Raw genomic sequence first — 15,031 nt, forward strand, 5'->3', positions numbered from 1 at the left:
TTTAGATTCATGCTCCTTGTGTTCAGCAACGATTCAATGAGCTGCACTGAGTTTTACACCAGATTCTGTTTGATGGTGAAACATAAAGTAAAGATGATTTATGACTGAGGCCTTTTTACTTTTAATTTATAAAAGTTTATATAGAAAAATCTGCAATGTACAAATTCCAGAAACTAAGTTAACATTAGTATGAGACACATGATTATGTCATAGATCCAGCATTTTGGTCGTGTGTGCTTAGTTTCCATTCTTATTTTGGTATTTCCTATCTTGTTTCCTGTCTGCCTTAGTTTTTGTTTACTTATCTAGTCCTGTGTCACCACTTCCTGTTTTATTTTGGCATCACTTCCGGTTTTGTTCTGTTCTGCTCAAGCAGTCGTGATTTCACCACCTGCATTCCATTAGTCATTAGTTGGTTATTTGTACCCCTGCACTTTGTTTGTTCATTCACCCGTTCAGCCTTCCAGCATTTCGTAAGTCCTGTCGTGTACCAGTTCTTTGCCGGTCATAGTTGTTTTCACCGTGTTTCCGTCTAGTCCTTGCCTGTACCTTCGCTGGAGTGTGTTTTCCTACTCGTCTACAGACCTCTGCCTGTCCGACCAAGAGCTTTAATAAACCCTCTGAAACCTCACATCGTGTCTGCGCTGTGCGTTTGGGTCCTCCACTGTGTGTTTCCTGACAGATTATGACAGACAACATTGTGTCTATTTAACATGATGAACGTCAGCCTCATTGTGTTGTTGTCTGACATCTGTCATAGACCTGTGATTAAACTAATCCCAATGTAAATGTTTTATGCACCAACAGAATCTAAGGATCATTAATCAGAATCAAAGGCTGTGAACCTTTAAATTGTCCCTATTCAATGAATCCAAGTCTCAAAGTGAGACCATTGAGCATTAAGTGACATCAGGGAGTGGAAGCCGTCACTGACCTGTAGAGTCTGACGTAGAGTCAGTGGAGCAGCTGTTCCTGGATCAAAGAACCTTTATTATTCTGTAAACAGAGCGTCAACACTTTCTACTATCAGACACTCACAAGTCATTTAGTCGGATCCTCAGCAGTTACAGCATTTAACTGTTGTTGACTTCACTTTGAGAGTTTAAGATAAATTCTGATAAATAAACATGAAGAAACTGCTGATGAGACGTTAAACTGATTGATTTTGTTTCCTGTCTGCATCATATAGGAAAATGCAAAGAGAGTGGCCCTGAAGGTAAGTTGAACGTATTTTCATCATTATAACATCAGAATGTTTTGTTCCATCAGCTTCTGTCTGAGCTTTTTATTCTTCGTCCACTTCAAATGTTCCTAAATGTCAAATGATGTTCAGACGTCATTTCTTGCAGCTGAACTGATGAGGTTCAGGTTGAATTCTTGTAGAAGTTGAGGCAGAGACATGAACGTTGTGTTTCAGACACATTTCAATGTTTCCTCTCATGGTCCACGTTGTGACTGAGGCTCTTTTCCTGTTCATCAGCTCAGATCTTAGTAGAAACTAAAGCTGGTGTCTGTGTCCAACTCTGAGCCTTGACTGTAGTTCAGCAGCTTGAGGTGCAGACGGCCTCCAGGAAGCTGAACATGGACTGATGCTCTGTCACTGTGACATCATCCACATGTTGAACACATGATCGTAGCAGAAACTAAACTCTGATTGTGTTTATCTACATGAATTTATTTCTCTGTTTGGATTCAGATTCAGTCAAAATCAGTCTCTAATGTCCTGGTCCTGGATTCATTTGTCTCTTCTATTTCTTGAATGTTGATAGTTTCAGTTCAGATTGACTATTTTTCTGAAAATTGGCCTCATTGTGTTGTTGTCTATTAGGGATGATTCATAGAGTTGTGGTGAAAATAAACTAATCAAAATCTAAATGTTTACAGATCCACTGATCTTTGCATTAGAAGGCCGTGATGTGACTCTGCCCTGTTACATCAAGAACGAGAAGCTTGAGTCTGAGCGGTTTGAGTGGATGAATGATGATAAGAATGTTTACCTGTATGAAGGTGGTCAGTTACCAGATCAAGATGATCAGTTCAGAGGTCGTGTGTCTCATTTTGATAATGAACTGAACGACGGTAACGGCTCCATAACCATCAGTGATACTAAAGTGTCTGACAGTGGATTCTACACCTGTAATTTCCCAAATCTTCACCAAACCTTCACCGTTCGTCTTGTTGTTGGTGAGTAGTTTGTAACTTGCTTTTTTTCAGTATTTTTCTCTGAGATGCAGGAATTAAGTGATGAACTAGAACCACGATAAGTCTAAAGCTGATGTTGTGATGAATGTGTGTTTCTTCTGGTTTTTAATGAGCTGCTCACTGAGCTCATCGTCATCACTAGTTGCTCCTACGAGTCTGACGTAGAGTCAGTGGAGCAGCTGTTCCTGGATCAAAGAACCTTTATTATTCTGTAAACAGAGCGTCAACACTTTCTACTATCAGACACTCACAAGTCATTTAGTTGGATCGTCATCAGTTACAGCATTTAACTGTTGTTGACTTCACTTTGAGAGTTTAGGATAAATTCTGATAAATAAACATGAAGAAACTGCTGATGGGACGTTAAACTGATTGATTTTGTTTCCTGTCTGCATCATATAGAAAAATACGGATGGAGTGGCCCTAAAAGTAAGTTGAAGTTTTTTCATCACTATAACATCAGAATATTTTGTTCCTTCAGCTTCTGTTTGAGCTTTTTATTCTTCGTCCACTTCAAATGTTCCTAAATGTCAAATGATGTTCAGACGTCATTTCTTGCAGCTGAACTGATGAGGTTCAGGTTGAATTCTTGTAGAAGTTGAGGCAGAGACATGAACGTTGTGTTTCAGACACATTTCAATGTTTCCTCTCATGGTCCACGTTGTGACTGAGGCTCTTTTCCTGTTCATCAGCTCAGATCTTAGTAGAAACTAAAGCTGGTGTCTGTGTCCAACTCTGAGCCTTGACTGTAGTTCAGCAGCTTGAGGTGCAGACGGCCTCCAGGAAGCTGAACATGGACTGATGCTCTGTCACTGTGACATCATCCACATGTTGAACACGTGATCGCTGCTGCAGCATCGTATCAGATACTGAACTCTGATTGTGTTGATCTACGTGAATTTATTTCTCTGTTTGGATTCAGTGAAAATCAGCCTCCAACATCTTGGTCCAGCATTCTTTTTTTTTCTTCATAATTTCTTGAATCTTCTTTTACACATGTAATTTTACAGTAGATACAGTTGATAGTTTCATGTCAGCTTGACTGTTTTTAAATAAAACATTTCAGCTTCATTGTGTTTTTCTTTGTCAGAGGATTCATAGAAATGTGATAAAACTGAACTAATCACAATCTAAATGTTTACAGATCCAGTGATCACGGTGAGAGAAGGTGATAATGTGACTCTGCCCTGTAACATCAAGAAGGACATTAAGTCTCAGCGGTTTGAGTGGAAAATTGGTGGAAGGAGTTTTTACGTGTATAAAGGTGGTCAGTTACAAGGTCAAGATGATCAGTTCAGAGGTCGTGTGTCTCATTTTGATGATGAACTGAAGAACGGTGATGCCTCCATAACCATCATTGATACTAAAGTGTCTGACAGTGGAGACTACACCTGTATTTTCCCAAAACATCACAAAGCCTTCACCGTTTATCTTGTTGTTGGTGAGTAGTTTGTAACTTGCTTCATTTCAGTCTTTTTCTCTGTGATGCAGGAATTAAGTGATGAACTAGAACCACAATGAGTCTGAAGCTGATGTTGTGATGAATGTGTGTTTCTTCTGGTTTTTAATGAGCTGCTCACTGAGCTCATCGTCATCACTAGTTGCTCCTTGTTGAGACGTTGGTGACGTCACTGGTGATAAAGTTGAACCTTTTTCTGCCTCTGATCCTTTTAAACACTATAACTGTTCACGTGTCCTTAGAATAAACTGACTAGAACGTCTCAACGTCAGCCATGTTGGACTCAGAGCTCTGACACCTGTCAATCATGTGCAGCATTAAATGTTTCCCCCTGAACAGGAAGTGAGCACAGAGAAAGTAGTTCCTCCCTCACTCTCCCTCTGTGTTTGTCTCCACATCTACGTTTCCTGAACCTCATGTTCAGAAACCAAGTCATTGTTAATGTTGGAATAGTTTCAATGAATGACAGTGATGTTAAAGTAGTTGATGTTGAGCTGCTGCACAAATGATGGACAGTGACTCTGATGTTCTAACATCTGTATCAAAGCTCCAGGTGTCGCCATGTGATGAGGTTAAAACTGAACTAATCAGAATCTAAATGTTTACAGATCCATTGACCTTCACAGTGAGAGAAGGTGATGATGTGACTCTGCCCTGTAACATCAAGGACGACATTGAGTCTAAGCGGTTTGAGTGGCTGAAAGATGGAAAGAAGGTTTACCTGTATGAAGGTGGTCAGTCATCAGGTGAAGGTGGTCAGTTACCAGATGATCAAGATAATCAGTTCAGAGGTCGTGTGCTTAATCTTGATCATATTTATCTGAAGTGCGGTAAAGCCTCCATAACCATCATTGATACTAAAGTGTCTGACAGTGGAGACTACACCTGTCATTTCCCAAATCTTCACCAAACCTTCACCGTTCGTCTTCTTGTTGGTGAGTAGTTTGTAACTTGCTTCATTTCAGTCTTTTTCTCTGTGATGCAGGAATTAGTGATGAAGTAGAACCACGATGAGTCTGAAGCTGATGTTGTGTTGAATGTCTGTTTTCTTCTGGTTTTAATGAGCTGCTCACTGAGCTCATCATAAATATGGGGTGCCAAATGTAAAAGGAGCACCTATAACTAGTTTTCTCACATTTAACTAAATGACACAACATGTTTCGTCACATTTAGTTAAATGTGCAAAAGTCTAAATGTAAATGTTGAATATAAATGTAAATGTTAAATGTAAATGTTAAATGTAAGTGTTAAATGATCGAACTGAATATTTAAGTAGACTCCACCCCCTATGGTCCTAGATCAGTGACGCGGACTCAAACACGTCAAACAGTACGCATAGCTCCGCCCACATCTGACTCTGGATCGGTGCACGAAAATACTGGAGAGAAGCCTGAAGTCGAAGCCATCATGGCCGCCAGCTCCGACTCCCTCCCGTTGGGGGAGATTGAACGGGCTGTAACGGCAGGTATGTGGGCTGAGGCTCCGCTTCAAACTGCCGTTCTGTCGTAAACACCATTAATGAGGAGTTAAGTAGGTTTAAAAAGAATATTTCTGTGGCGCCGGTGGAGAATTAGTTGGCTAACTATACTAGCTAGCCGAAGTTACGTCCAGGCTAAAAACAAAAGGTTCCAGATCAGATGTGGGCGGGGTTTGCGCGCACTGTTTGAGGTGATTGAGTTCGTATCTCTGATCTGAGACCAGCGCTGTTTGAGGGTAGGGATGGAGTCTACTTGCCCATTCATGAATATTCAGTTTACACTCGGGGATCATTTAACATTTACATTTAACATTTAACATTTACATTTAACATTTACATTTAACATTTACATTTAGACTTTTGCACATTTAACTAAATGTGAGAAAATATGTTGTGTCATTTAGTTAAATGTGAGAAAACTAGTTATAGGTGCTACTTTTACATTTGGCACCCCATACATAAACACTACACTGTTGACGCGTCCTTAGAATAAACTGACTACAATTACTCAACGTCGTCCATGTTGGACTCAAAGCTCTGACACCTGTCAATCATGTGCAGCGTTAAATGTTTCCCCTCTGAACAGGAAGTGAGCACAGAGAAAGTAGTTCCTCCCTCACTCTCCCTCTGTGTTTGTCACCACATCTACGTTTCCTGAACCTCATGTTCAGAAACCAAGTCATTGTTAATGTTGGAATAGTTTCAACTAATGACAGTGATGTTAAAGTAGTTGATGTTGAGCTGCTGCACAAATGATGGACAGTGACTCTGATGTTCTAACGTCTGTATCAAAGCTCCAGGTGTCGACTTGTAATCAGGTTAACAAACCTCATCACGTCAGGATTTAGATTCATGCTCCTTGTGTTCAGCAACGATTCAATGAGCTGCACTGAGTTTTACACCAGATTCTGTTTGATGGTAAAACATAAAGTAAAGTTAATGTTAAGTTTTTAGCGGTTCTGATTTAAAACGACCTGATTTATAACTGAAGCCTCTGTGGTGTCACGGCGCTCTAGGTAGCGGACCCACATGCACAGCGGAGACAAGACTTGGTGGGAAAATCAGTTTACTGGTTCTCGTGGTCAGGCAGGCAAGGGTTGATAAACAAGGGCAGCGGTTACAGTACAGGCATAGATCAGACAGTCAGTGGTCAGGAGGCAGGCTTAGGTCAGACTTACGGCAAGGCAGGATCAAAGGGTGAGGCAGGAGGCAAGGTCAGGGAAAGCAGTGTCATTCACGGATCAAGATACAAACTAAAATGCTGGAATGCTGGCTAGTACACACAGACAATCTGGCAACTGGGCAGGGCTAGAGCTGGTGCTTAAATGCAGAGTGATGATGACTAGATAGGTAGCAAGTGAGTTGATTAGAACCGGAGGTAAAGCTGGCTGAAACTAACAATGACTGAGACAGGAAGTGGCAAGAACATAAAACCGGCAATAACCTAAAACAGTGATGTAATGACTGAGTCCATGACATGTGGTTGTTTTACACAATTACTTTGTTGTTGTCTGTTAGAGAGGATTCATAGACATGTGATTAAACTAATCACAATCTAAATGTTTTGTGCACCAACAGAATCTAAGGATCATTAATCAGAATCAAAGGCTGTGAACCTTTAAATTGTCCCTATTCAATGAATCCAAGTCTCAAAGTGAGACCATTGAGCATTAAGTGACATCAGGGAGTGAAAGGCGTCACTGACCTGTAGAGTCTGACGTAGAGTCAGTGGAGCAGCTGTTCCTGGATCAAAGAACCTTTATTATTCTGTAAACAGAGCGTCAACACTTTCTACTATCAGACACTCACAAGTCATTTAGTCGGATCCTCAGCAGTTACAGCATTTAACTGTTGTTGACTTCACTTTGAGGGTTTAAGATAAATTCTGATAAATAAACATGAAGAAACTGCTGATGAGACGTTAATTGATTTATTTTGTTTCCTCTCTGCGTCATATAGAAAAACGCAAAAAGTATGGCCCTAAAGGTAGGTTGAAGTTTCTTTCATCACTATAACATCACAATGTTTTGTTCCATCAGCTTCTGTTTGAGCTTTTTATTCTTCGTCCACTTCAAATGTTCCTAAATGTCAAATGATGTTCAGACGTCATTTCTTGCAGCTGAACTGATGAGGTTCAGGTTGAATTCTTGTAGAAGTTGAGGCAGAGACATGAGCGTTGTGTTTCAGACACATTTCAATGTTTCCTCTCATGGTCCACGTTGTGACTGAGGCTCTTTTCCTGTTCATCAGCTCAGATCTTAGTAGAAACTAAAGCTGGTGTCTGTGTCCAACTCTGAGCCTTGACTGTAGTTCAGCAGCTTGAGGTGCAGACGGCCTCCAGGAAGCTGAACATGGACTGATGCTCTGTCACTGTGACATCATCCACATGTTGAACACGTGATCGCTGCTGCAGCATCAGAGCAGAAACTAAACTCTGATTGTGCTTTTTGACATGAGTTTATTTCTCTGTTTGGATTCAGATTCAGTGAAACCCAGGTCCTGGATTCGTTTGTCTCTTTTATTTCATGAAGGTTGATAGTTTCAGTTCAGCTTCACTGTTTTTCCTGTAGTTTATTAAAGAAAATTGGCCTCATTGTGTTGTTGTCTGTTAGAGATGATTCATAGAGATGTGGTGAAAATAAACTAATCACAATCTAAATTTTTACAGGTCCACTGATCAGGGTGACAGAAGGCCGTAGTGTGACTCTGCCCTGTTTCATCAACAAGAACATGGAGTCTCTGTGGTTTGAGTGGAAGAAAGATGGAAAGAATGTTTACCTGTATAAAGGTGGCCCGTCACCAGTTCAAGATGAGGAGTTCAGAGGTCGTGTGTCTCATTTTGATGAACTGAAGAACGGTGACGCCTCCATAACCATCAGTGATACTAAAGTGTCTGACAGTGGAGTCTACACCTGTCATTTCCTATTGTTTCAAACCTTCACCGTTCGTCTTGTTGTTGGTGAGTAGTTTGTAACTTGCTTCATTTCAGTCTTTTTCTGATGCAGGAATTAAGTGATGAACTAGAACCACGATGAGTCTGAAGCTGATGTTGTGATGAATGTCTGTTTCTTCTGGTTTTTAATGAGCTGCTCACTGAACTCATTGTCATCACTAGTTGCTCCGTGTTGAGACGTTGGTGACGTCACTGGTGATAAAGTTGAACCTTTTTCTGCCTCTGATCCTGTTAAACACTACAACTGCTCACGTGTCCTTAGAATAAAGTGACTAGAACGACTCAACGTCAGCCATGTTGGACTCAGAGCTCTGACACCTGTCAATCATGTGCAGCGTTAAATGTTTCCCCTGAACAGGAAGTGAGCACAGATAAAGTAGTTCCTCCCTCACTCTCCCTCTGTGTTTGTCACCACATCTACGTTTTCTGAACCTCATGTTCAGAAACCAAGTCATTGTTAATGTTGGAATAGTTTCAATGAATGACAGTGATGTTAAAGTAGTTGATGTTGAGCTGCTGCACAAATGATGGACAGTGACTCTGATGTTCTAACGTCTGTATCAAAGCTCCAGGTGTCGACATGTGATCAGGTTAACAAACCTCATCACGTCAGGATTTAGATTCATGCTCCTTGTGTTCAGCAACGATTCAATGAGCTGCACTGAGTTTTACACCACATTCTGTTTGATGGTGAAACATAAAGTAAAGCTGATGGTTAATTTTTAGCAGGTTTTGTGATAAAAAACGACCTGATTCATAACTGCAGCCTCTGTGGTTGTTTTACATAATTACTTTGTTGTTGTCTGTTAGAGAGGATTCATAGACATGTGATTAAACTAATCACAATCTAAATGTTTTGTGCACCAACAGAATCTAAGGATCATTAATCAGAATCAAAGGCTGTGAACCTTTAAATTGTCCCTATTCAATGAATCCAAGTCTCAAAGTGAGACCATTGAGCATTAAGTGACATCAGGGAGTGAAAGCCGTCACTGACCTGTAGAGTCTGACGTAGAGTCAGTGGAGCAGCTGTTCCTGGATCAAAGAACCTTTATTATTCTGTAAACAGAGCGTCAACACTTTCTACTATCAGACACTCACAAGTCATTTAGTCGGATCCTCAGCAGTTACAGCATTTAACTGTTGTTGACTTCACTTTGAGAGTTTAAGATAAATTCTGATAAATAAACATGAAGAAACTGCTGATGAGACGTTGAGCTGATTGATTTTGTTTCCTGTCTCCATCATATAGAAAAACGCAAAGAGGGTGGCCCTGAAGGTAAGTTGAAGTTTTTTTCATCACTATAACATCAGAATGTTTTGTTCCATCAGCTTCTGTTTGAGCTTTTTATTCTTCGTCCACTTCAAATGTTCCTAAATGTCAAACGATGTTCAGACGTCATTTCTTGCAGCTGAACTGATGAGGTTCAGGTTGAATTCTTGTAGAAGTTGAGGCAGAGACATGAACGTTGTGTTTCAGACACATTTCAATGTTTCCTCTCATGGTCCACGTTGTGACTGAGGCTCTTTTCCTGTTCATCAGCTCAGATCTTAGTAGAAACTAAAGCTGGTGTCTGTGTCCAACTCTGAGCCTTGACTGTAGTTCAGCAGCTTGAGGTGCAGACGGCCTCCAGGAAGCTGAACATGGACTGATGCTCCGTCACTGTGACATCATCCACATGTTGAACACGTGATCGTTGCTGCAGCATCAGAGCAGATACTGCGTTTATTTGTCGTCCCCCTTCATAATTTCTTGAAATTCCTTTAAAACATTCAGTTTATAGACACATGTGAGATGATCGGTTTTGCTTCTTGTCTGCAGGAATTCCTCTAGTCTAGGAAACAGAAAGCCATGACGACAATGATGCCTTTTATTCATGAAGAGGAAGAATGTGGTGATTCTTTCATCAGATCCTAAAACTTCATCGACCCTCAACAACTCATCGTCTTCATTGTCATCAGTGAACTTTTCTCAGTGGAGACAGTTCTTTCACCACTGTTGTCATGACAACCACCGCTTAATCTCTCCTTGGATTAAATTGTTATTTGTGTGAACAATGTTTATTAAATGATTTAATCAGCAGCTTTAGTTTTGTCCACAACAAAGACATTTTAAAACTAAACAATGAAGAACAGATGAGCTGCTGCTGATGTCAGAACGACGCTGAGGAGAGTCTCCACAGCGACGCCCTGATAACAGATCAGCTGCTCTGAGTCCTGACGTGTTTCTTCCACTGACATCAAACACTCAGACCTGCTGCCTCTGAGTGGAGGCTGTGGAGCCTCTGACTGGATGGATGTGAGACGTTTGTGTTGGTTCAGATCACATTCAAGCTTCTTGTTTGTGGAAATAGTTGACTTAGTATAAAGGTTGTCTTAGTTTAGTTCACCATAGTTGTATCATAGTATCATATTTTGACTTGTTCCTTTCAGTATCATTCTCTTATTAAGTTGTTGTAGTTCTTTTGTTTTGAACAGACATATTTACAGTTTAATGTCTGACTAGTTTTGCTTCTTTAACTAATTTGCTGCAGCAGAAATGATTTAGTTTAATGTAAAGTTAAACATTTACTCCATTACCTGTTTATTTCTATTACATTAATACATTTGCAACTTTATTAACACAAACATCAGCTTAAATTAACGATCTTCCAGTGTTAAAAACATCTGTGTTTAAATAAATCACAAAATCTCAAATCAGTTGTGGACGTTTTTGCTTTTTAATAAATGAACTAAATAATTTCAAACCTGAGTTTTCCTGCTACATACAGTAAAGTTCACATTAGTTTCATTGGGTTGAACAGATAAACATCCACTGCTGAAGCTTTATTTCCAGCTGAATCCAGACTTTCTTCTTCGTCACCTCCAGCTTCACTGTCGTTCAGTGACTCTAAGAACCGAGTCTCCACCGACCACAGGTGACGCCCGTCATCACCTGTGGTCGGTGGAGACTCACAATGAAAGTGCATATGATTATTAAGACATGATACGTGTTTATGCTGTAACAAATGAAACGTTCTCTCCTGATGAGTGGTTGTGTCTCTATCTAACACTAAATGAAGACAATACAACAGACACAAAGAATAATTACAAGCAACATCAAATCATAAATGGCTTAATCCAAATATTACTAATCAAACTACTGTAGAACTACTTAAAGTACAACACAATGAGCTCATGTCATTTACCTGCTGCACCTAGAACATGTGTGTGGTTCACACATTAAAAGAAGGATGTGACTTCATGGATCTGTAACTTTATACATTCACACAAAGAAAAGCCTGGTGAGAAGTTGTCTGAGGCCCCTTTGTTGTTTTTGAGGATTTACCAGAACTTCAGTTTACATTGAGTCTCTGGTTCTTTTAATGAGCACATTCCACACTTTACGCCGGGTTCGTCCTGTTCTCTGGAAGAAGGTTCTGATAAATGTGACAGACTGTCCTGTTGACACGATGAGCAGATGCTGTGACACAAGAGTGGGTCCATGGTCTGTGATGTGGACATGTGAGATGTTTGTGCCTGTTTTGATAGAGGCCAGTCTCCTGTGGGAACGTAAAGAGTCTGTGTTCCATGTGTGTTGTTTTTATTATTTACTGAGTCCCAGTCCTGTGGTGGAGGTGGAGGTTCACTGGTGCCTCATCTGTGGGAATAAAAGGAGGAGGCTTCAATGAGGGCGTGAGGTCACACATAGGTCAGGTTCCCTCAGTCCAGACGTGGGTTTCTGGACTGATGGAGAATAAAGAGCTTCTGTAGCCTGATGTAAAGCTGCTCAGTCTGGACTGAGGAGGAGCCTCTTGTCCCTGTGAAACCTGCGTCTGGACTCTGGTTCTGCTGCTTTTAGCGGGTCCAGAGGGAGAAGGTGTGTCGTTCTGGTCGCAGAGACAGACTGAAAAGGCTTCAACTCAGGACGGGAAGAACCCGGCAGGTGTCGACCCGGTAAGAACCAAACGAGTGCAGCTTGGTTCTGATGCCATCAGACCTCACGTTCTGGACGTGATGCGTTCAGTGTCTCAGTCAGAACATGAAGTGAGCTTTGGACGTCTGAGGTTCTGATACACAGTCACATGTTTGTTCTGACGTTGGAGAGAAAAACCCAATGGACGCTTTGTTAGGGTTTACCAGTGAGGCAGAGACGACCTGCCAGTGGATCAGAACCAGGGTCCATTCCTCCCTCTGTTTGTTCAGACAATGATCCAGATCAGGATCCAGGTGATGTCAGAGGCTGGAGCAGACTGGGTCCAGAGGAGAGAAACAGGAAGTCAAAGACGTCAGAACCAGGACCTGCAGAACGACCCGGTTCTGAACTTTCAGGCTGCAGGTCACACATGGATCCATGCGGCTCGTATCAGCTGTGGATTCTGTAGGTACCACAGGCCTGGGTGTCGTCTCCACAGTGAACCCGTCTCTGCTGCTGCATCACAAGCTCAGAACCTCGACTGGTTCCGTGAACATGACACTGAGTTCACTCTGGATCAGAACCTGCCTGATGTCGACCTGCTGTCAGACCAACATGGACCAGTATTAAAGCTCTTAGGAGGATTTAGGTTCTGGAGGTCCGACCCGGTACCATCCAGGTGTTCAGACTCAGGTTGACCCGAGGTGTCGGTGCCTCTGTTGAAGGTGAACTCTCCATGAACATTGGACCGACTCCAGCGACTCCTTCACACCTTCAGCAGAATGTTCTTCCAGGAGCCCGGCTTCACGTGGACTCCTTCATCTGGAACAGAACACCTCCACTTCTCCTCCACTTTGTCCTTTAAACCTCATTTAATCCAATTAAAGTCTATAAAAGCCGACAAACTGAAGTTGACTCGTTTCTGTTTGTTTGATTTTTGGAGGTTTAATCAGAAATAACGAGGAAGTGGTTCTTTTAGTCGTGAGCAGAGAAGCAGGATCTCAGGAACGTGACTGGACCTCCCAGCTGCTGCCTGGTTCCCTCAGCGCTGCCAGTTGATGCTTTACACTCAATGACTGTTGGATCCTGAAACGTGTTCTAACAGCAGTGATGAGTCGGGCAGAACCGATGAGTCGGACCGATCACCGACACAGAGACAACCATTCTCTCTCTCTCACACACACACACACACACACACACACACACACACACACACACACACACACACACACACACACACACAATAACCAACCGCATGTGTTTTGGACTGTGGGAGGAAGAACCTGGAGAGAAGGAACATCCTGAACCAGCCACTGTTCTGTTTAGAACATTTATTAGTCACCACCATGTAGAAATAGTTTATTCTCATGCAACGATAGGAGACGTCCAGTGGCCACTTTCAGTCTGTATTGTGTGTTCAAGTCAGTGGAATCAGGGTCTTAGTTACATGTTTGCTCACATGGTGAAGATATTTCAATTAGAAATGATGCAGTTTTTCTTTTTAGTGTCTGTTGGTAAATGCAGTACAAATTAAAATGGCCGCTGTGTCTCAATATCAAATACTCAGACTCATAAAAGGACATTAAATCCAAGGACTTTTAGATTTATATATCTGTATTCTGTAACACATCTGTTTATTAGCAAAATAAGAGTTGTGCCTCCTCACGTCCTTTTTATGTTACACCTTTATGTACAAAACTGATTCTCCAGAGTAGACGAGAACAGTCTCCATAAAAAGTCCACCATGTTAAAATGATTACATCTTTTTACAAATATAAAACGTACACGGTGGAGCCAGATGTCACGTTGTTCTAACCAGAACATGTTCTTCTGATTTTTATCGCTCTCGTTTTTCCAAAAGGCAAAAATCACTTTACACGATGGCTCACAGTAAAATAAACATCCATAAACTATTAATTTAACACCTTCAAACAAATGACAAAGCAAAAAATAATTCATGTGCATACAAACATACTGTGATAAATCATCTACCTGTTTCTTCCAGGACGACGCCACAAAAACTGAAAAACCTTCAGTCGACCTGTTTACTGTTATTGCTTAATCTCAAATTAAGATCTTCGAGGTATCGTTTTACATCTTTTGGTTTTTTTACTAAAAAATGTTTAGCTGCTGGAAACGTCCGTCACATTGTGCTGATGCAGCAAACGTGGTTTCCCTTTATTACAGAGACGCCAGTTGTACGTTTGACAACACGTCCGTGTAGTTCACCCTCTCATCAGACACTGTAGATTACCGTTTTGCCTGAAGGCACCATGAACTGTTCCTGAGCAGGATGATCATCAGTTACTTTAATCTTCTCAGTGAATTTAATGCATTACAGTAAGTGAAGCCTTAAGCCTCAGGACAAACTGCTGAGATTCATGGCAGCTGGTTTTCATTGAGTTCGTAAGTGATCGGGTCGTTGGTTCTGACCTCATTCTTTACAGGCGCCAGAACAAACTCTGCTCCACCTCCTGAATATTTAGGACACGCTGGTGCCGTAGTGTTGGTTTCTCCATGTTATCAGAAACAAGCTGCCCACAGTTCATCACCTCGTCACCGTCTGGTTTCACTTCTAACACTTTCTAATGGAAGCACATTCCACAGCTCATTTGTACGATTACATCATTGAACATGACAAAATTAGAATTGGAGGGTTTACGTCAACTGAAAATAGTGGTTGTGTCTAAATAATAGGTCAGAATATGATCAAGCATTCCATCGAACTCCAAACACTGTTAATGAAGCCACACCTGTAATACTACATAAAGGTTAATGGATAAGAACTAAAAATGTGACTCAACATAATCAAACGGTGGATTTACTGACTGAATACTTTGACGTGGCCTATTTCACAATTCCAGCTGTAAATGTTTAAACTAATATTTGTTCACTGTGTGAAATGAAGAAGATAGTAACTAAAATTCTAACTAAATGTGTCAATTTTAGGGTATTTTTAGAAATTATTAATTAATTAGAAAATAAAAACAATGACCAACACGTTTGTCACTCCAACGAGATATGAATGAATGAATGAATCTCAGC

This window comes from Betta splendens, chromosome 5 (genome assembly GCF_900634795.4).
Source record: "Betta splendens chromosome 5, fBetSpl5.4, whole genome shotgun sequence".
NCBI lineage: Eukaryota > Metazoa > Chordata > Actinopteri > Anabantiformes > Osphronemidae > Betta > Betta splendens.